The following is a 20,716-nucleotide window of genomic DNA, read 5'->3' on the forward strand; positions in this document are numbered from 1 at the left end:
GAGGTCTCTGGGAGTCTTTGGCTGACACATCAACGGGGCATTTCGAAGGAAGGAGGCTAAATCCTGACAAGACCACAGAGCAAATGGGTGCTCACTATTCCCTTTCAGGAAAACAAATTACTACTTGTTTGGGTGCATGTGAGCATATGTGTACCAGCTTGTTCGAATCCTTTCCCCCCATCCCTTCCTTCGCTTGTTCCATTTTAAAGGTGGAATAATCTAACATTCCCGCTTTTATATAATCTCCTACTTTAGGATTTTCTCAGCATTCCTAGACATTCTGCCTAAGTAGCATTACACCTTCTTTATTTCACAGGTATGCATAAAAAACAATATCCATTTGCATTCTTCATGGCATTCTGATGGTAGGAAAAATATCTGAGTTTATTTTTAGGGGAAATCACATGACAAAGAATAACAAATATTTGTGGTTGCCTTGGTAACTCAGCTTCTAGATATTACTGGCTGTGGAAAGGAGGAACAGATTTGGAGCTGGGGCAATTGATGACTAAGAGAGCCCTGAAAGGGGTGGAAAGAAGTAGATCTATGTAAAACAATGGGTGCCTCATAAATTCTTTTCTTTTTGTCTGTTTCTGATTACTATATTCTACCTTCCTGAGGGAGGAATACAATAGGATGCTTAATATAACCAAATGATTTTCTTAGGGGTTGTGTGTGTGTGTGTGTGTGTGTGTGTGTGTGTGTGTGTGTGTAAAGATCAGGGTAGTAATTTGACCTTCTGCCAGATTGTCCTCGTAAGACAGGGTTTCAAAGGGAAGACACTGAAGCCAGGAAATCCAACTTTTTCTATTCCTGGATCTTTCTTGGGACAGCCTCTTATATGTGACATTTACAGATGTAGCATCAGCTGCTCATGGATATAAGTTCCTCAGAATACGCAGACTTTATGGGAGCACTAAAAATGTCCTATGTGGCTCTTTGCCAGCATTTCCAACACTGATACTTACCAGCAGCTCGTTGCTCTGGCCACCTCAGAAACAAGGGGATTTCTGTGAGCTCTGATGTCTCTTATAGACAGTGGGGCTAACTAAAGGGTGAAAGCCTGGAAAAAGATTCTGGCTTCATTCTGCAGTCACACCAAGGCCTTGGTCGGGAACATGGAAGTTCTGTACTTATATGGCCTTCTGAGTTGCACACTGCATTTGACTTGCTGCTCCTTCAGAAAACATTTGATGTACACCCAAACACTCAGGGCCTGTTGGAAAGCCCCGTTAGGCCTAGTACTCCTTTTCCTACAGCTGGAAGGCAGTAAGGGAGGGAAGAGTTACTTGTTGGGGAAAGAAGTAAAGCTGGAGGTCATAGTGGGGATAGGAGTCAAGCATCAGAGTCTACAAGGCTCCAAGGCTCTCACCACTCCATTCCAACAGGCCAAGATAGTGATGGGGTGTGTTGCTGGGAATTTTAGCCTAAGGGAGTGTGTATATGTGAGGCAAGGTGACAAGGACTGGGTTAAGTTATTTGAGGTGATAGGGGTTGACAGTCCCATTCAAAGAAGTCAGAAAATACAGGTAACAGTTTCTATTGCATCATATAAGGTGGTGGGGCCCCTTTAATGAGGGCACCCCATGACTAGCTCACATTACTAGACAGCCACTATGTCAGTCATCCCTTCTGATCACTCTTCCCTTGCCAGAACTCAGCTCTTCCTTAATTCTGTACTTGGTCTGCATCTCCTGTTGCAGTGGCTGGACAACTCTTTTCTGTTGTCACAAATTGCATTCAAAAGTCTCTTGTTCCAGGCCAACTCCACTGATCTTCCAAGAAAAAGAGGTAGAGCAGAATGTTCAAGGGTTTGGATGAACCAGGCTTCCAATCCTAGTTCTACTACTAGCTTTATCACTTCAGGCAGGTAATGTAACTTCCCTGTGTCAGTGTTCCCACCAGTACAGTACAACTGATATTGAACTGGTTTGTTAAGAGGATTAAATGAGGTAATGCAAGCCCAATCCTGGCTTTGGCTCAAGCAGCAGTTACTGAAACAAGCTATTGTGGCCAAGATCATGAGGTCACAGGACATGAAAGGCAGCCATAAAACCCAGTATGAAACATATGTGGCAGAAACCACCTGTGATGACCTTCTTAGAAGATGGCTAAGTAAACTGGCTGTACTTGACTGAAGGAAGTGGGGAGGTGGGTAGTTGGGGGAGGGTTGGGGGAAAATAGAAAAGGGAAGAGTTAAATGAGTGTCAGTTCCTCCTAATAACTAAGAGCATAGAGTTCCCAGCATCAGATAGGCTTGTGTTCACATTTCAGCTCTGCACTTACTGTGTGACCATGAACACTTTGCTAAACATTCTGACCCCCAGGTCCCTCAAGTGCAAATTGGGCTAATGATAGCTACAGTGTTATGAGGATTTCATGGATAATGCAGGGTGTGTTTAGCACAGTGTCTGGTACCCAGCAAGCACATAACAAATGATGACTGTGAGGACAACAGTGTTTCTGGTCTAGAGTCTTGTGGTGCTGCTCTTTCCATCCAAGGTGGCAGGAAAGAGACAGTGTAGTACTTGGTAAAAGTGGGTGCTGGTAAAGTAGATGTAGTAGCTAAGGGCTTCATTTATGGGCTGTCTTCTACCCCCTGAGCCTTGTGTTCTTCCACACTGCTGCCCAGTTCCTGAGTGTTGCCTAAAGGCCCTTTGCTGCAACCCATCATAAAGGATAGTATGCTCCTGATCACTTTCTATACTGCCTCCAAACCAAACTCCATATTCCTTCTGTTCAGCTTTGCTGCACCCAGGTTTGGGGAACATTTCACTTTAAGGTGTGAAGAACCACACAACTCCCGTCTACTTTTAGGGATGCCAGAAGCCTTTATTCTTTACTCTCTAGAGTGAAAAGCAGTAGAGAGGGAACTTTGAGCTCAAGGACTTCCATATCGCCCTGAAAGCCAAGCCCAGATAAGGGCAGGATCAGCAGGGGAGAAGAAAAGTGTGGGTTTCCCCAGACTCCCTGTAGCATCCCCGGTGGACCCTGATTCTAGAACCTGAAGGTGATGTTGCTCCCCAAGGAATCGAGTGTCTCAGTACTAAGAACCACCAAGCCAGGTTCAGTCCTAGATTCTGGCTCCCAGCATCCACTGTCAGCAGCACAACCTGGCTCCCAAAACACCAAATCCAGTGAGGAAGAGTATCAACAAATACTCAAGTAACAGGAATCTTCTCATCCTAGAAAAAGAAGAACCCTGGAAATTTGGGAAATTAAAAAATTTTTCAACATCATTTATAGCTGTAAAAAAAAGCCTCTGGGGGCACCTGGGTGGCTCAGTTTGTTAAGCATCTGCCTTCCACTCAGATCATGATCCTGGGGTCCTGGGATAGGGCCCCATGACAGGCTCCCTGCTCAGTGGGGAATCTGCTTCTCACTGGCTCTCTGTCTCTTCTCCCCTCTCCACACGCACTCTGTGCATGCTTACTCTCTCTCTCTTGAATAAATAACATCTTAAAAAAAAAAAGAAAGAAAAGAAAAAAGCATCTGGTTATGTGGGTATTGCACATTTGCATTATTTGATTTTATACATTGATTAAAAATGAAGTTTTGTCCTTGTAGACTGTAATCATCATTATTATAATAATCATAATGATTGGATTTACAGTTCATATGACAATTTCATATATTCAGTCCTTTTATTAGCCCCATCAAGTAGCTATTACCATTAACCCTCCATTTATAGTTGAGGGAACAAAGGCTGAAAATGGGTCTTACTCAAGATCCCAGATCTAGTAACCTGTAGGTGTTGTTTTGCTGTTGCTTTTCCATTTAGGTAATGAGCTACCATAGTTGGAATAATGCATGGAAAGGTCTTGGTTTCTGAATTTTGCTTCTTCTAATGTGAAGCATAATAAGTTGCATTAATTTCCAGGAAAAGAGGGCAGCCTGGGTGGCTCAGCAGTTTGGCATCACCTTCAGCCCAGGGCCTGATCCTGGAGACCCGGGGGTTGAGTCCCATGTCGGGCTCCCACATGGAGCCTGCTTCTCCCTCTGCCTGTGTCTCTGCCTGCCTCTCTCTCCCTCTCTCTCTGTGTCTCATGAATAAATGAATAAAATCTTTAAAAAAATTTCCAGGAAAGGAGCTGAGAGAGAAGAAAGGGTAATAAATTTATGATTCATTGATACGACTTTCAAGGAAATTTGATCTTAGAATTCCAGGCTTTATTTTGACCATCTCTCTCTCTTTTTTTTTTAAATCAAAGTTTAACCTATTGAAATTATTTCTTCTTCTACTGTACATAAACATGAAGCTCCACATGTCACAGGGATGAGTCTCCTAATTGGAGGCAATGAATTATATTTCTTATTCAAAGTTAAATGTTTTAGGAGAGGGAGGGAATGTCAAAATATTGTTTGTATGAAAGTACAGAAGCATGAGATTGGCAGCTCGATGCAGGGCTTTGGGTGATGATATGAAGGAGGAAGAGTGAAAAGGATATTGTTGTATGAGTGTAAGATAAACCACTGCAGTCAAGTGGAGGCTTTGGATGAAGTATTTCTCATACAAATTACAAAGCAAGGACAGAAGCAAAATGAACTATGAATAGAGTTTTTAAACTAAAGGAGGGCTTTGTAAACTGGATAAGCTAATTATTAATATTTCAAAGATACTATACCTAGTCTTGGGGAAGTTGTTTAACCTATCTCATTTGCATCTTCTTTATCTGTAAAACAGGAACTAAAACGGTACTTAACTTATAGTTCCTTTAAGAGTGTTAAATTAGAGAAGACATGAACAGACATTTCTCCAAAGGAATCCTACAAATGGCTAACAGACCCATGAAGAAATGCTCAACATCACTCAGCATCAGGGAAATACAAATCAAAACCACAATGAGATACCACCTCATATCAATCAGAATGACTAAAATTAACAAGTCAGGAAACAACAAATGTTGGTGAGGGTGTGGAGAAAGAGGAACTGTCTTACACTGCTGGTGGAAATGCAAACTGGTACAGCCACTCTGGAAAACAGTATGGAGGTTCCTCAAAAAGTTAAAAATAGAGCTACCTTATGACCCATCAGTTGCACTAGTACATATTTACCCAGAAGATACAAATGTAGTGATCTGAAGGGGCACATGCACACAATGTTTATAGCAACAATGTCCATAATAGCCAAACCACCCGAAGAACCTAGAGTCCATCAACAGATGAATGGATAAAGAAGATGTGATACACACACACACACACACACACACACACACACACACACGGTGGAATATTACTGAGCCATAAAAATGAAATATTACCATTTGCAACAATGTGAATGGAACTAGAGGATATTATGTTAAGGGAAGTAAGTCAATCAAAGACCATTATCATATGATTTCACTCATATATATTATTTAAGAAACAAAACAGAGGATCATAGGGGAAGGGAAGGAAAATAAAATAAGATGAAATCAGAGAGAGAGACAAGCCATAAGAGACTCTTAACTATAGAAAACAGAGGGTTGCTGGAGGGGAAGTAGTTGGGGGGAATGGGGTAACTGGGTTATGAGTGTTAAGGAGGGCACGTGATGTAATGTGCACTGGGTGTTATATACAACTGATGAATCACTGAACTGTAGCTCTGAAACTAATAATACACTATATATTAATTAATTGAATTTAAATAAAATAAAATTAAGTTTTAAAAAGAGTATTAAATGAGAAAAAAAATATGATGTGCCTAGTACAGTGCCTGGCACAAAGAAGGTTGCAATAGATGTTGGCAATACTTTCCTCCATTACTCCCACCCAACCCCTTTCAGTTATGAAATTCTGAAACATGGTAACTTTATCTTGATATTTACTGGAAATCTAATTTTCCAAAAATAAAATATATGGAAAATTCCTGATATTCCTTGCAAATAATTTTTGCAAGTTAGAAGATTTTAGTGCCCTTCTTCCTTGATTTAACTCTGGTTCAAAAGGAAGATATGGTTTAGAAGTAGGAGAAATGACTAGTTCATTTAGGCATTAAGAATCCTGAAGGAAGAAAACATAAGGCAATCAAACACACAGCCTCAATTTTTAGGAAGGCAGATTTAAAAAAAAGCAGAAAGATGATAGGTGAGATCTCATGGTCATATTTACCAAAGAATATGGCTCAAAAAGGATAAGAGTCTAAAAGTGAAATAACCACCTATGTGAGAAATCTGAATATGTGACCATAAGTAATCTTAATGGGTAAAAAAAAAAATGAAAGGCATTTAAAATACTTATTTGACCAAGAGGGAATTTTGAGAAGGAGCTTGGAAATTATGGGTGAATTTTATTTTATTTTATATATTTCACTATTTTCTAAAAATTTCTATGATCATATGGCTTTATAAAATAGTTTCCCCCCAAGATTTGTATAGTATAGAAAAAGATGGCAAATAATTGAGAAGAATGTTTAGAAGCTAGGAGATTCTTTTAAAAGTAGCATCCCATAAAGACTCTTAACTCTGGGAAACGAACTAGGGGTGGTTGAAGGGGAGGAGGGCGGGGGGTGGGGGTGAATGGGTGACGGGCACTGAGGGGGGCACTTGACGGGATGAGCACTGGGTGTTATTCTGTATGTTGGTAAATTGAACACCAATAAAAAATAAATTTATTAAAAAAAATAAAAGTAGCATCCCTTGGGCTAAGTATTACTTGGAGATGAGGCATGCAGGAAAAAATGCTAAGGATAACAAAAAAATTATTTTCATTATGGTTCAGTGCAAGACATGAACAGGAAGGGGATTCACAGTGGTAAGGGATTACGCAAAGGAATTGGAACCTCTATTTTGCTTCAGTCTGGAAAAATGCAGTTCAATCAATTCAAAGTAAAACATGCATCATTAAGAAGTCACTGAAAACAGATAGGAAGTTATTAAGAGAGTCCATGACTTTTCTAAATGAGTTTAAAGAACTTTACAGACATGATGGTCTTTAAGTTCTCAGAGTTAGTAATCTAAGTCACAAAATATGGGCGAGGATGGATTCAGGAAACTTGACATGAGGTTGATTCTTGGCAAAATCTTAAAATAAATATGGAAGATTGGCTAGCACCTAGAAAATAAAGCCCTGATCACTTAAAACTGGCATGGGTTAAATCTAATTATATCAAATTACCCCAATTTGGAAAATGTGTAGGAGGGTGTTTGAGTTAATGTTTGGCAGTTTCTCAAATTCATAGAAATAGTATATTTTATTTCAGCAAGAGGTTCATAAAACTCTATAGAAAATTTCAAACAAAACCAAAAAGAATAATATACCTCTAAATACCCATTACCCATCTTCAACAACTATTAATTTTCTGAGGTGTTTGTTTTCCCTGTTACTCTCCCCTCTACTAGTATTGGAATACTTTAAAGCAATCCCAGGTATTGTATCATTTGTTAAGTACTTGATTATAAGAAAAATGTGTAACATATAACAGGATGAGAAAGGTGTGTAACAGTTTTTCATGATATGTTTAAAGAGAAGTTGAAGAAGCATGAACTGGAAAAGAATGAACTTAGAGGATTAATATTAATGTGAATTATGGCTAAATCATGTCAACAAATGGCTTGAAATCCACCTTGAGGAAAAGTTATAGTTATGTATAGGGGAATATACCACAAGGTTCTATCCTTGTCCCAGTCTTTTTAAAAAAATTTATTTATTCATGAGAGACTCAGAAAGAGAGGCAGAGACACAGAGGGAAAAGCAGGCTCCATGCAGGGAGCCTGATGTGGGACTTGATCCTGGACTCAAGGATCCGCCCTGAGCCAAAGGCAGTTTCTCAACCGCTGAGTCACCCAGGCATCCATCCTTGTCCCTGTCTTATTTGACACATTCTATCAATGATTTGTATAAAACCATAGGAAGTACATTGAGCAAATTTGCCAATGATACATAGCTTTTAGTGAGATTGCAATATATTAGATGAAAGATTTAAGTATCCTCAAACTAGAAAGATCAGCTGACATATAAATGATACACACATAGAATCCTGACTTGGAGATAGGTATTTGAAAAAGATCCGTAGGTTTTACTGGACCACAGTTCTCAATATGAGTATCTAAAATAACTAGTCATATAAGATGGCATCAATTAAAGTTAACTTTCCAGATCAAGGATGTAATAACTTCACTCTTGCTGCAGTATTACCCTCAGTTCAGACCAGTTTAGAGAGCGCATCTAGTGGTGGGTGATTAGGGTAACATGAGATCTGGCTATCATGATATGTAGAGAATGGTTAATGGAACTAGGGCTATTTATCCTCAAGAATGAGAAACTGGAGGATGGGATTTGTATACTGACTATCTTTGAGGATTTGGAAGGAAATTTGTTAACGAAGAAGAAGTAAACATACTGCATTGTGTTGTAGCTTAAAGTTGAGGTCAGTGGGTGGGAGTTAGAATGACACAAAATTTGGATTGAGAGATAAGTTTCCTAGAAATTACAAATGTCTGGCAATGGCCTGGACTACATGGATATAAACTTCTGTCAGTGGATAAAAATACTACAAAGGTTAAATACCCAGCTTTCAAAAATTCCATAGAAATAGGTTTGCTGAGATGCCTGGGTGGCTCAATGGTTGAGCATTTGCCTTTGGCTCAGGGTGTGATCCTGGGATCAAGTCCCACATCGGGCTCCCTGCAAGGAGCCTGCTTCTCCCTCTGCCTGTGTCTCTCATGAACAAATAAACAAAATCTTAAAAAAAATAGGTTTTCTACTTAGATGAAGTTCAAATCCTTGGCTGCACATTTCAATCACCTGGAAGGCTTTGAAAATGACCAGTGCCTGAGCTCTGACCATAGGGATTCTGATTCAGTCACTCTGGATGGGATTGGAAAAAGTCCCAGGTGGTTTTCCTGTGCATCTGGGGCAGGGAACCTTGAAGTGCATGGACTCACTTGGAGATTTTTTTGATCTAAAAAAAGATATACCATTTTCATGGTGAATTAAAAAGTCAAAATGGTGGAAAGTCTGAAGATGACTGTGAAATCTGACACAAAACTGAGATCAAGGAAGAAAAGAGAATTGTTTAAGTGAGACTCAAAGTGCAAGATGTTACCAGGAGAGAGTGCATCTTAGAAGAGGGGGTGCCTGTATCTTTGGGAAGAAGGTAGGAATGAGGCTGAGTGGGAATGGTAGAGAAAAGAGACTTCATGACTCTTCATGACTGAAGAGCAAGGGGGTCTGAAGAAGATGCTAAATCCAGGACAGGCCCAGGCAAACTGGTATGGTTGGTCACCCTCAGAATGAGGGCAGCACAGGAAACCTTTTTGTTACCCCCGTCCATCCCCCTTGAAGCTGTGTTGACACATTCTATCAATGATTGTTGGCAAATTTGCTCAGTGTATCCACCTGAGTGCCTCACATTGGCATAGTGAGCAACAGCAGAAGTTGCAGTTCATTCTCCTCTAGCTGTTGGTTCCGGTGATGGGGCCTTACCTGCTTGCTGAGCATCTTGCCAGCAAGCCAGGGTTGGGCTCACTTCCTTTGGGGTGCCTGGGAATTCCTTACCCCACCTGTACCTGAAGCCGCTGCTGAAACCCTTAGAGATTTTGAAGTTTGTTTCTTTGAAGAGCTTCCTAGCAGTTCTATTATTTCACTTTTTAAAAATTAAAAAAATTTAAATTTTTAAATTTAATTTAAATTCAATTTGCCAACATATAGTATTATACCCAGTGCTCATTCCATCATGTTGTTATTTCATTTTTTAATAAAGATTTTATTTATTCATGAGAGACACAGAGAGAGAGAGAGAGAGAGAGAGAGAGACAGAAACATAGGCAGAGGGAGAAGCAGGCTCCCTGTGGGGAGCTCGGTGTGAGACTCAATCCCAGGACCCCGGATTATGACCTGAACTGAAGGTGGACACTCAACCCCCAGGTGTCCCTCTCTGTTATTTCAGTCCCCCTCACATCATGATGTTAAACAGTCTTGAAGGGGACTTCATGAAGCTGACTGGCTTCAGGAAAAGTGAACAGGGTCTACCTTTAAAAATTAGGCTGGAGGTGGCTGAGGGATGGCCTATTAGGCTAGAGGTGCTGCCCCCACATACTTTAACCTTTTTCTCATAAAAAGAGAAGTATGGGTGGAATATGTTGAGTTGTTTGCAAAAACAGCACAGAGAAAATCCCTCTGAAATCATAGGAAAAATGCCCATGGTTGTGCTTTAAATATAAGGAATAAATTGTATGGTCTTCACTCACTGTAACCCTAGAAGGCTTCACCACTGCTGTGTTCTTTTTTTTTTTTTTTTTAAATATCAATCATTAACTAGGGGGTAACTAAAGACCATTATGAATTAAAGCAGTAGTTTTCCAAGTGTGGTGCCTTGGCCAGCAGCCACAGCACCACCTGGCAACTTGTTAGAAATGCAAATCTCTGGCCTCCACCCAGATGTACTGAATCAGAAACTCTGAGGATGGGTCCAGCAGTTTTGTTTTAATGAGCCACCTACATGATTATGAGCTGGTTTGTGGTTGAAAACTGGATTGAAGAAACTGTCCTTCAAGGACTCTAAAGGCCCAGCTCTTTGACACAAGGCTGAACAGGAAGACTGCAAACTAAAGGAACTTCAGTTCTAATCACTGAGCCAGGGTGGGGAGTGGGGTTGACATTTGCTTAGTAAAATAGGTCATGTGACAGGAGAGAAAAACTAACGAGTAAAATCAACTGGAATTAGAGTGACAAAGCAGTAGCCAATCCAATTAATCCATGTCATTACAAAGTCATTATTCAAATGACTATAATTACTAATACATACTACATAAAAAGGGATTGTATGATATGAACTGAATTTTTAAATATGCCGTATTTTGTTTCATCTTGGAGATGTGGCTTGAGGGGAAAAAATTATGTCTAGTAGGTTCTGGTCAGTCCTTAATTAAAGTCCTATGTTGACAGGAAAATAGAAACTTGCTGATTTTTAAGAAGATAATTTGGGTGCTGCAGGTTTATTTTCTTGGAGTTATGTGGTAAAGAATCACAGATATCAAAAAGTGTGAAAAAATTATCTTAATCATGACCATATCAGCCATAACAACAACAACAATCATAACTACAGTTACCATTTATTGAGTGCCTACTGTGTGCACACACTGCTGTATGCTTGGCACTAGGAATGAAGTTGTGGATAAGCAGATTCAGTCCTTACCCTCTGAGCCAGTGATTCCCAACCTTGGCAGCACATTAGATGCACCAGGGAGCCATTAAAAAACAGCAATGTCTGGGCCCTACCTCCCACAATTCTGATTTAATTAATTTGGGGTGTAACTCAGGAGTTGGTATTTTCTGAGTTCTCCAGTGAATCTAATATGCAGCCAGAATTGAGGCTGGCTGGTGTGGTGAAGACCCAAGTGTGGAGTTAATTAATTATGATAGCTTTTTTTTTTTTGCATTTATTTATTTATTTATTTTTTATTGGTGTTCAATTTACCAACATACAGAATAACCCCCAGTGCCCGTCACCCAATCACTCCCACCCCCCGCCCTCCTCCCCTCCTACCAGCCCTAGTTCGTTTCCCAGAGTTAGCAGTCTTTACGTTCTGTCTCCCTTTCTGATATTTCCCACACATTTCTTCTCCCTTCCCTTATATTCCCTTTCACTATTATTTATATTCCCCACATGAATGAGAACATATAATGTTTGTCCTACTCCGACTGACTTACTTCACTCAGCATAATACCCTCCAGTTCCATCCACGTTGAAGCAAATGGGGGGTATTTGTCATTTCTAATAGCTGAGTAATATTCCATTGTATACATAAACCACATCTTCTTTATCCATTCATCTTTCGATGGACACCGAGGCTCCTTCCACAGTTTGGCTATTGTGGCCATTGCTGCTATAAACATCGGGGTGCAGGTGTCCCGGCGTTTCATTGCATCTGAATCTTTGGGGTAAATCCCCAACAGTGCAATTGCTGGGTCGTAGGGCAGGTCTATTTTTAACTCTTTGAGGAACCTCCACACAGTTTTCCAGAGTGGCTGCACCAGTTCACATTCCCACCAACAGTGTAAGAGGGCTCCCTTTTCTCCGCATCCTTTCCAACATTTGTTGTTTCCTGCCTTGTTAATTTGCCCCATTCTCACTGGTGTGAGGTGGTATCTCATTGTGGTTTTGATTTTTATTTCCCTGATGGCAAGTGATGCAGAGCATTTTCTCATGTGCATGTTGGCCATGTCTGTGTCTTCCTCTGTGAGATTTCTGTTCATGTCTTTTGCCCATTTCATGATTGGATTGTTTGCTTCTTTGGTGTTGAGTTTAATAAGTTCTTTATAGATCTTGGAAACTAGCCCTTTATCTGATATGTCATTTGCAAATATCTTCTCCCATTCTGTAGGTTGTCGTTTAGTTTTGTTGACTGTATCCTTTGCTGTGCAAAAGCTTCTTATCTTGATGAAGTCCCAATAGTTCATTTTTGCTTTTGTTTCTTTTGCCTTCGTGGATGTATCTTGCAAGAAGTTACTGTGGCCGAGTTCAAAAAGGGTGTTGCCTGTGTTCTTCTCTAGGATTTTGATGGAATCTTGTCTCACATTTAGATCTTTCATCCATTTTGAGTTTATCTTTGTGTATGCTGAAAGAGAGTGGTCTAGTTTCATTCTTCTGCATGTGGATGTGCAATTTTCCCAGCACCATTTATTGAAGAGACTGTCTTTCTTCCAATGGATAGTCTTTCCTCCTTTATCGAATATTAGTTGACCATAAAGTTCAGGGTCCACTTCTGGGTTCTCTATTCTGTTCCATCGATCTGTGTGTCTGTTTTTGTGCCAGTACCACACTGTCTTGATGACCACAGCTTTGTAGTACAACCTGAAATCTGGCATTGTGATGCCCCCAGCTATGGTTTTCTTTTTTAAAATTCCCCTGGCTATTCGGGGTCTTTTCTGATTCCACACAAATCTTAAAATAATTTGTTCTAACTCTCTGAAGAAAGTCCATGGTATTTTGATAGGGATTGCATTAAACGTGTAAATTGCCCTGGGTAACATTGACATTTTCACAATATTAATTCTGCCAATCCATGAGCATGGAATATTTTTCCATCTCTTTGTGTCTTCCTCAATTTCTTTCAGAAGTGTTCTATAGTTTTGAGGGTATAGATCCTTTACCTCTTTGGTTAGGTTTATTCCTAGGTATCTTATGCTTTTGGGTGCAATTGTAAATGGGATTGACTCCTTAATTTCTCTTTCTTCAGTCTCATTGTTAGTGTATAGAAATGCCACTGATTTATGATGGCTTTGAATGATAGAAAAAGTTTAGAGTGCTAGCTTGTGTGGGGGCTCATAGAAGGGGGTCTCTGAGGCATCCTTGAGGAAGAGACTTTCAGTTGGGATCTGAAGGCTGAGTAAAAAATAGCTAAATAAAGGGGGTGGGAGGAGAATGTTCCAGGCTGAGTAAAAAAATTTTGCTTGGGTGCTGTGGCAGGGGAAGAGTGGTGCAGTGAGGCTGAAGGGAGGCAGAGTGAGTGAATGGTGGTGATAAGAGAGGCTGGAAACCTGGGACAGTAGAGCATGCAGCACCTATGGCATAACGAGAAGGGCTTTGGCTTTTATTCTAAAGTAATGGGAAGCTCTGAAGTGTTTGAGTAACTAGTGGGTGATGTGATGATACAGGCACTTTGAAAAGATCACTCTGGCTTCGGTGTGGAAAGTAAATTGTTGAGAAGCAAGAGTGGATGCAGGGACATCAGTTAGAAGCCTGCTGTGGGAATTGGTGGTGGTTGGACTAGGGAGGTGGCAGTGTGATGGAGGGGGATGGGTAGGCATCAGAATTTTTGGGAAGTGGGACCTAGGACTACACACAAGGTCTCAGAAACATTTCCTGAATGAGTGGGATGCTTGGATGTGAAGGGTGACGGTGAGGAAGAAATTGAGATGCTGCTGCTGTTTTTGCTATCACAACTGGATGAGTTGTAGAGATGTTCACTGAGCTGTGAATGTTGAGCTATGGGAAGGTAGAGGAGGAACAGGTTTAAGGGGAGGGAGGAGGAAGCATTCTATTTGGGTAGAATATGTTTGAGGTGTCTGTGAGTCATCCAAGCCGAAAGGGCAAGGAGGCAGCTGTAAAGTTAAGAATATATGTGTCTGGACTAAATAGAGGTTAGACTATTTCCCACCTCTGGACAGTAGTAATAGGCCACAGGGAAAAAAAAAAAAAAAAGGCCACAGGGCCAGTTGGGATCATTCTAATCATTCTTTTGATATCAAGCTCATCACATCTTCACATCAGCTTCCCAAAGTAAGTGATAGATGTTTTAAAAATTTTGTTCTAGAAAATGAAGATTTAAAAACTTAAATAAGTCAAGTCAAACAGCTAGTAAGAGGCAGGGTTGAGAGTCCATCCTATGAGATTACATACTCATAAATAAGGAGATGCATTACTACTTAATCATACCATAACCTCTCTTTAATCAGAATGACTCATTCCCAGGGACAAAGTAGAGTTAACTATGCTTGCTTAGAAAGAACTAGCTAAATGTCAAGCTCCTTCTATTATAAACCTATCATTTGGGGCTATTATTCTTTGTAATTCAGTGGGAAAATATTCCATGGAGTTTATGACTAAGCCCTGGGATCCAGGTTTGGGATTTACTACCCAAACATTTGTCCTCTTGCTTCCTACAGTACATGCAGATTGAAGTTGAGATTTCCTGGCAACTCACTAAAAATAGAACCATGGCTTTGAGAAGTTAAAACATTTGGAATAATCAAATTCTCTACCCCTTTTCTTGATGGGAAACATTGTATACTAAAAATTCAAATAAATTCATTTATTCAGCTGACATATGGAGTACTGACATAGGCCAGACCCTTTATTGGTTTCTGGAGATCTAAAAGATAACACTGTGTTCTCAAGGTGCTTGTTTTCATAGAGGAGACTGACACAGGTTAAAGACCATTGTAGCTCTGTGGGTGGGTTCCATGAGATAGATGCAAAGAAGAGGCTTTCTGGAGGCTGCTTATTCTCAGCCTCAATTTCCTCATAAGGTAGAGTTACACAGAGAAGGGAGGAAGGAAGAGTGTTTTAGGCAGAAGAAAGAAGCAGAAACATTGTGGTGTGAGGATATGAAAAAGAAGGGCCCAAGTGGAGACCAACACCTTGAGCTGCACCTGGGACATGGACTCAAAATTGTCATTAAAGACTTTTATTTTGAGACATATTGCTCAGAGAGTCGTAAGTTCACACTGGTAGGGTTGTAGAATCAGGTTTGCATTTTTAGGATGATCATGCTAGCTCTAAAGTAGAGAATGGATTGGAAGGGGAAGAGCCAGATGTGGGACCCTTTATGAAAGCTGTTGTAGGAGCCTGGGCAAGGAATTAGGAGATAAGTAAAAGGATTTGAGAACTATTTACTGGGTAGAATCAATAAAACTTGGAGGGTCTCTGTGTGTGTGTGTGCGCGCGCGCGTGTGTGTGATTGGAGGAAGGAGTTTAGGGAGACTGGTGGCATGGGTGGGGACCTTCACTGAGTAGATTAAGCGAGAAAGAAAGTTAAGTTTTAGACATGGTGATTTTGGCTGTAGAACATGAAAGCAAATATGTTCAGTAGGTGACAGAATTATAGATTTGGAGCTTAAGAGAAAGTTCTGGACTGGAAATATAGATGAGGGCATCCTCACCATAGAGATTAGGGAGTCATCTTCATTCAGATTAGGGAGTCATCATCACTGAGTTGGGAATATGTGTATAAAATGAAATGAACCGAGGTTCCAAGATGGAACATTACAGAATGTTCCTAGTTAGAAGTTATGTGAGAAAGTGGAGCCAGCAAAGTGGGGGCCAGAGAAATAGGAAGACAATTACAAGAGCCTGGTGTTATGGAAGCCAAGGAAGAAGAGACTATATGTAGTAAGAAATTAACAGTGTCAAATTCTACAGGAAATGTAAATACTGAAAAGCATCCATTGGATATTTCTGTGAGTGGCTTCAGTGGAGTGGTGGGACAGAAGCCAGGTGTGGTAGATCAAGGAGGGATGGGTTGTGAGGAGATGGAATTTAGGAAAGCACAGCGTATAAGGAGGAAAAAAAAAGAGGAAGTCAAATCTTAAGAACTTCGTGACATGTGTCACATGGAGATGCTTGAGGGGGAGAGCTGGAAGCAAGAGAAGTGGAATGAACATACCAGTTTCATTCAAAGATCTAAGAAGAGAAGAAGTGGCCTTTCCCTACCCAGTCCTGAGAGAGAGAGAGACCCCCAGGGTGGGCCTGATAGTGTCTTTATTATCTAATTTAATCCCATCCCTAAAGATGGGTCTACCAGTGTGTCATTCCCAGAGGTCAATTATAGGCAACAAAGACTTTCCCAAAAGGTGGAGTAAAATTTTCCTCTTCAACTCTTGTGTTCCCCAGAGCCTTTGGGTTTGCAAGAATTTCTGTAAATAATTTAACTATTTTAGCCATCATTTCCAAGGACCTTTTGTGTGGTATCCTGAGCTTTTGCTGAGGTGGAGATACTTTCCTTTCCACTCAGAACAATATGATAATTCCAAAGAAGAGAAAGCATATGGAATCACTCTTGTCTGCTTTGCCCCCCCCCCCACACCAAGTCTTGTTTTCTTGTCTGGCTGCCTACCTCTATGAGTCTGAGCAAGTAAGATAGCTGACTGGGTCTAATTGGCCCATTATATATTTAAAGTTGGGAGGGGATTAAGAAGAGCAGCAGCTTCCCAGGTATTTTGGAAACAAGATTTCCAGGATCCTGAGGGGGCTAGCTATTGTTAGAAAGGGTCATTTATTACTGTTTAGTAAAATCTCAGTCATGAGACTCTTCAGATGTATATGGGTGGGTCATATACTTGGAGGATGATTGCCAACATGTATCTGGAGAGGAGGGGGCAGAGATAAAGGAAGTTTCTAAAGGAATTCTTATATGTTAAAGTAGACTTACAGGACCCTGGGGGTCGGGCTAAGATTGCCTTTTGCCCTTAGCAAAGTATTAACATTGAAGCAGCTGAGTCCCTAGAGGAATGTGACTGCCTATTTTAAGGACTTGTCAGTGGGCTGTAGATGGTAAGGAAATTTAATAATTTTTCTTCAGCCTTTGTTTCCCACATCAACAGGGCTGAACATACATTTTTTAAAAAGTGGTGGTGATATTGGTAGGTGCTGCTCTCATCTGTTATGTGTTGTTGGTCTTACTAGTTTTGCTCTAGGAGGACACCTTTTCTCCAAGGTTCAAGGACCTTTCTTTAACTCCTCCTTCCTTCCCGCCTCATTGAATGAGTACAGGAAATAAGCTAAAAAAAATCTAGGGGGGAATCCCTGGGTGGCTCAGCGGTTTAGCGTCTGCCTTTGGCCCGGGGCGTGATCCTGGGGTCCCGGGATCGAGTCCCACGTCAGGCTCCCTGCATGGAGCCTGCTTCTCCCTCTGCCTGTGTCTCTGCCTCTCTCTCTCTCTCTCTGTCTTTCATGAATAAATAAAATCTTAAAAAAAAAATCTAGGGAACTCTTAGATTGTTCCTCCCAAATATCATTTGTTACACCCTTGACAAGACCTAGATACTAATCGATTGAGTTCTCACATAAGTGTCTAAAGTGCAAATACTCTGTTGATAGTTAAAGAGAGCCAGCTGCTTAGATACTGATGATCTATGACAAAGTTACCATGGGCATTTAGAAACTTGACCGTATCTTATCCAAAGAGCTGTTCCCTCTTGTATTGTTACATAACAACAGAGATGCCTGAGAGGAGATGCCAAGTTTCCCTCAAAATAAAGCTCTGGACCCACCCAAAGTCTGGCCAAGTTACACCTGACGATTTTGCCCCAAAGAATACAAAAGAGATTACACAGACCTAGGAAAACTGAAGAAGTGGGGGCCCAGAGATGGCTGCTTGGCCTCATCAGGTTGGTGAGTGGGCAGCAGGGTGGCAGAGTGAGTAGAGAATCAGCAAAGTCAGCATCTAACTACCAATGGACAACTTCCTATTTACCCATACCCTACCTTCTGAGTTCCCAGTGTTTTTGCCTCTTTACTCCAAACTGGAAACTCTCTATAAATTTTTCTTCAGCTCAAAGCCTTTGGGTTTTTAGGAATTTCTATTAAGAATTTTAAGTTACTCAGAGAATCAGGGAGGAAGGAAAGAAGGAAGGAAGGAAAAAAGGAAGGAGGATAATGAAAGGAGAGAAAAGAGAGGGAGTAAGAAAGATCATGTGGTAAAATATTTAAGAATTGCTCATGTAGGTGTGAGACTGCTATCCTTGAAGGGACCTGCTGGGTGCATTGCTCCTTGGATGTATCTGGATTTCAGAAGGGTCTTCACCATTCTGAGGATTCATGGGGATGGCTTACTTGTGCTTGGATTGTGCAGGTAGCATGGTTTGTGCTGGGTACCTGCTTTCCTTTTGGGAGTCTGGAATATTGGTGAATGCTGAATGGAAGGTGCCTATGTGGCCAGCCCCCAATGAAAGCCCTGGGCCCTGGGGAGTTCCCTGATTGACAAGATTTCACATGTCTTGTCCCAGCTCACTGCTGGTTGAATTAAGTATGTCCTGTGGGCTCCAGTGGGAGAAGACCCTTGGAAACTTTTGCCTGGTTTCCCTGAGACTTAGTCCCATGCTTTTTTTCCTCCTTGTGGATGCTTCATATCCTTTCACTATAATAAATCTTAGTTGAGAGTATGACTATATGCTGAGTCCTGTGTCCTAGCAAACCCATATTCTTCCAGAGATGTCTGTCTTTACTCAATAAGAACACACTGTACATCTTCACATTTTGCTTTGCATGTATAAAATATTTCAAAGATAGTCTGCATCAACATTCATAGATCATAATTTTTTTCATGCCTGTATAATATTATCCATAGTGTATAGTTATCTAACTACCATCACAATCAAAATACAGGGTATTTCCATCATCTCTGAAAGTTCCTTTGTGATCTTTTATAGTCAGCCCTCTGTCCCTGAACCTCTATCCGCTGCTCTGATTTCTGTCTTCAATTTTGCCTTTTCCAGAATATCATATAAATCATACTGTATATAGCCTTTTGAGTCTATCTTCTTTCACTTAGCATAATACTTTTGAGATTCGTCAATGTTGCCCTATATTGGTGATATTTGGCCAGTACAGATTTTCTTAGTTTGTCTCACTGGCTACAGATAACCAAAGCTTATTTGCAAATGCAGCTGCTTTGAGAAAGGGTAGAGTCCCAAGGGTGCAGTTCTTCAATTCAGATGTGGAAGAGGATTCATTTAGTGGAAGCAATGTACTTATTGCAGAGACCATCAATACACGAGATTGTTACACTTGTTGGCTGGGACACAGGGAATTCCTGTCTGCGGTTTCAGTGATATCATTTTGCTGGAAACAACCCTCCTCCTTGCCAGCGCTATACTTGAATATGGAATTCCATGATAACCACAAAGACTTATTGTGCTCCATGCAGCCTACAGGGAAAATAATTCAGGAGAGGCCAGAAGGGGTCTGAGTGAGGAGGTAGATAGTATGGTGGGAGGAAGTAAGGAGAAGAGTGAGGAAGGGGACTCCTTTGCTTCCTTATTTCCCACACAGAGCCCCTGCTGACATTTGATTTCTGCAGTTGTTTTAACATTTTAGAGTCAGGCACAGCAAGTGCAAAGTCAGTTACTTGCTGCTAATCTGAAAAGAGCACAGGTCACAGCAAGAACTGTGGGGTAGGGAGCATGGGATTGACAGAATCTTATTTGCAGGAAGAGCTTGTTCTACACCCCACTCCCATTTCCACTGCCTAGTGTCCTGAGATAGGTTCCTCCCACCCAAAGCTGAGCCTCTGAAGGTGTTCACTCAGGGATCAGCCAGGCTATTTGTTAAGATAAATGCACTCCTTTTCTAAAAAGCTGTGGACTGAGATTAACCAGCTAATTGACATTCAAAGACTAGGAATAAAAGATCATAAATAAAATCAAATAACTTCCTCTGAAGTCTGTGGTTCAAGAGGCCAGTGGGATAGGACATGGGTAATCAATTATTCAACTCTACATCTCTTTCCATTCTCATCTTCCACCTTTTTAAAAAATTTTTAATTTTTAAGTTTAAATTCTATTTGCCAGCATATAGTATAACACCCAGTGCTCATCTCATCATGTGCCCTCCTTAATGCCCATCACCCAGTTTTCCCTTCCCCTCTAATTCTTGCTCAGATCTCCCAAGCCTGAGCCAATTGTGTTTTCCCTCCCTCTCGTTTGTCTTTTGCCTTTTAACTAACTGATCATCATTGAGGCCTTGCAGTTTATTTTTAGCATTTGTGTATTTATTGATATTGTACTGACTTCCTTGACTTAAAAACACAGGCAGGAAAAAACCCCCACCAAATTAAACTGCTTTGTCCTCAAACTTGACTCTAGATTAATTGAGAAAATATGGGGAATGTGAGATGGAGTAAGATCTTTACATATGAACAGACCTCGAAGTGAATTCTTTTGCACTGAGTCAAGGAACAAAGCTGAGTAATTTCTACACATCCCTAATGCAATGGCTGAGGCAGTGGACATGAGAGAGTTGGATAAAATTCCTCTCTGCTACCTGCAAGATGTATGACTTTGAGCAAGTCCCTTAACCTCTTGGGGAATTACAATCTCAACCTCTACTACTGAGCTCCAAGCTTCTAATTATCATGGACCAAAGAATCTATTTTAAAAGATTCAACATTGGTATCGTCTGTGACAACAGTCCCAACAAACCCTCCAGCCAAATCCTCAAAATCAGTCACTTTTCACTTCTGGATGATGGGGGTGGCTCCCACATACAGAACTATTAGTGTGTGCCAGGCACTGT

The 20,716-nt window shown here is 40.8% G+C and overlaps 1 protein-coding gene across 8 annotated transcripts in view; it reads left to right on the forward strand.

Annotated features, from left to right (window-relative positions):
- The window catches only part of ENTPD1 (ectonucleoside triphosphate diphosphohydrolase 1), a 131,725-nt gene that overhangs the window by 56,258 nt on the left and 54,751 nt on the right, over positions 1 to 20,716 (forward strand). The window contains exon 1 of one of the 8 annotated variants that reach the window (XM_049103475.1): positions 17,672 to 17,811. The exons of the other annotated variants lie outside the window; for them this stretch is intronic. The gene's annotated coding sequence lies outside the window, so the exon portion shown is untranslated. Of the gene's footprint in view, positions 1 to 17,671; positions 17,812 to 20,716 lie in introns of those variants that run through there. 8 annotated transcript variants of the gene reach the window in all.

This window comes from Canis lupus, chromosome 28 (assembly GCF_003254725.2).
Source record: "Canis lupus dingo isolate Sandy chromosome 28, ASM325472v2, whole genome shotgun sequence".
In the NCBI taxonomy this organism is placed as follows: domain Eukaryota; kingdom Metazoa; phylum Chordata; class Mammalia; order Carnivora; family Canidae; genus Canis; species Canis lupus.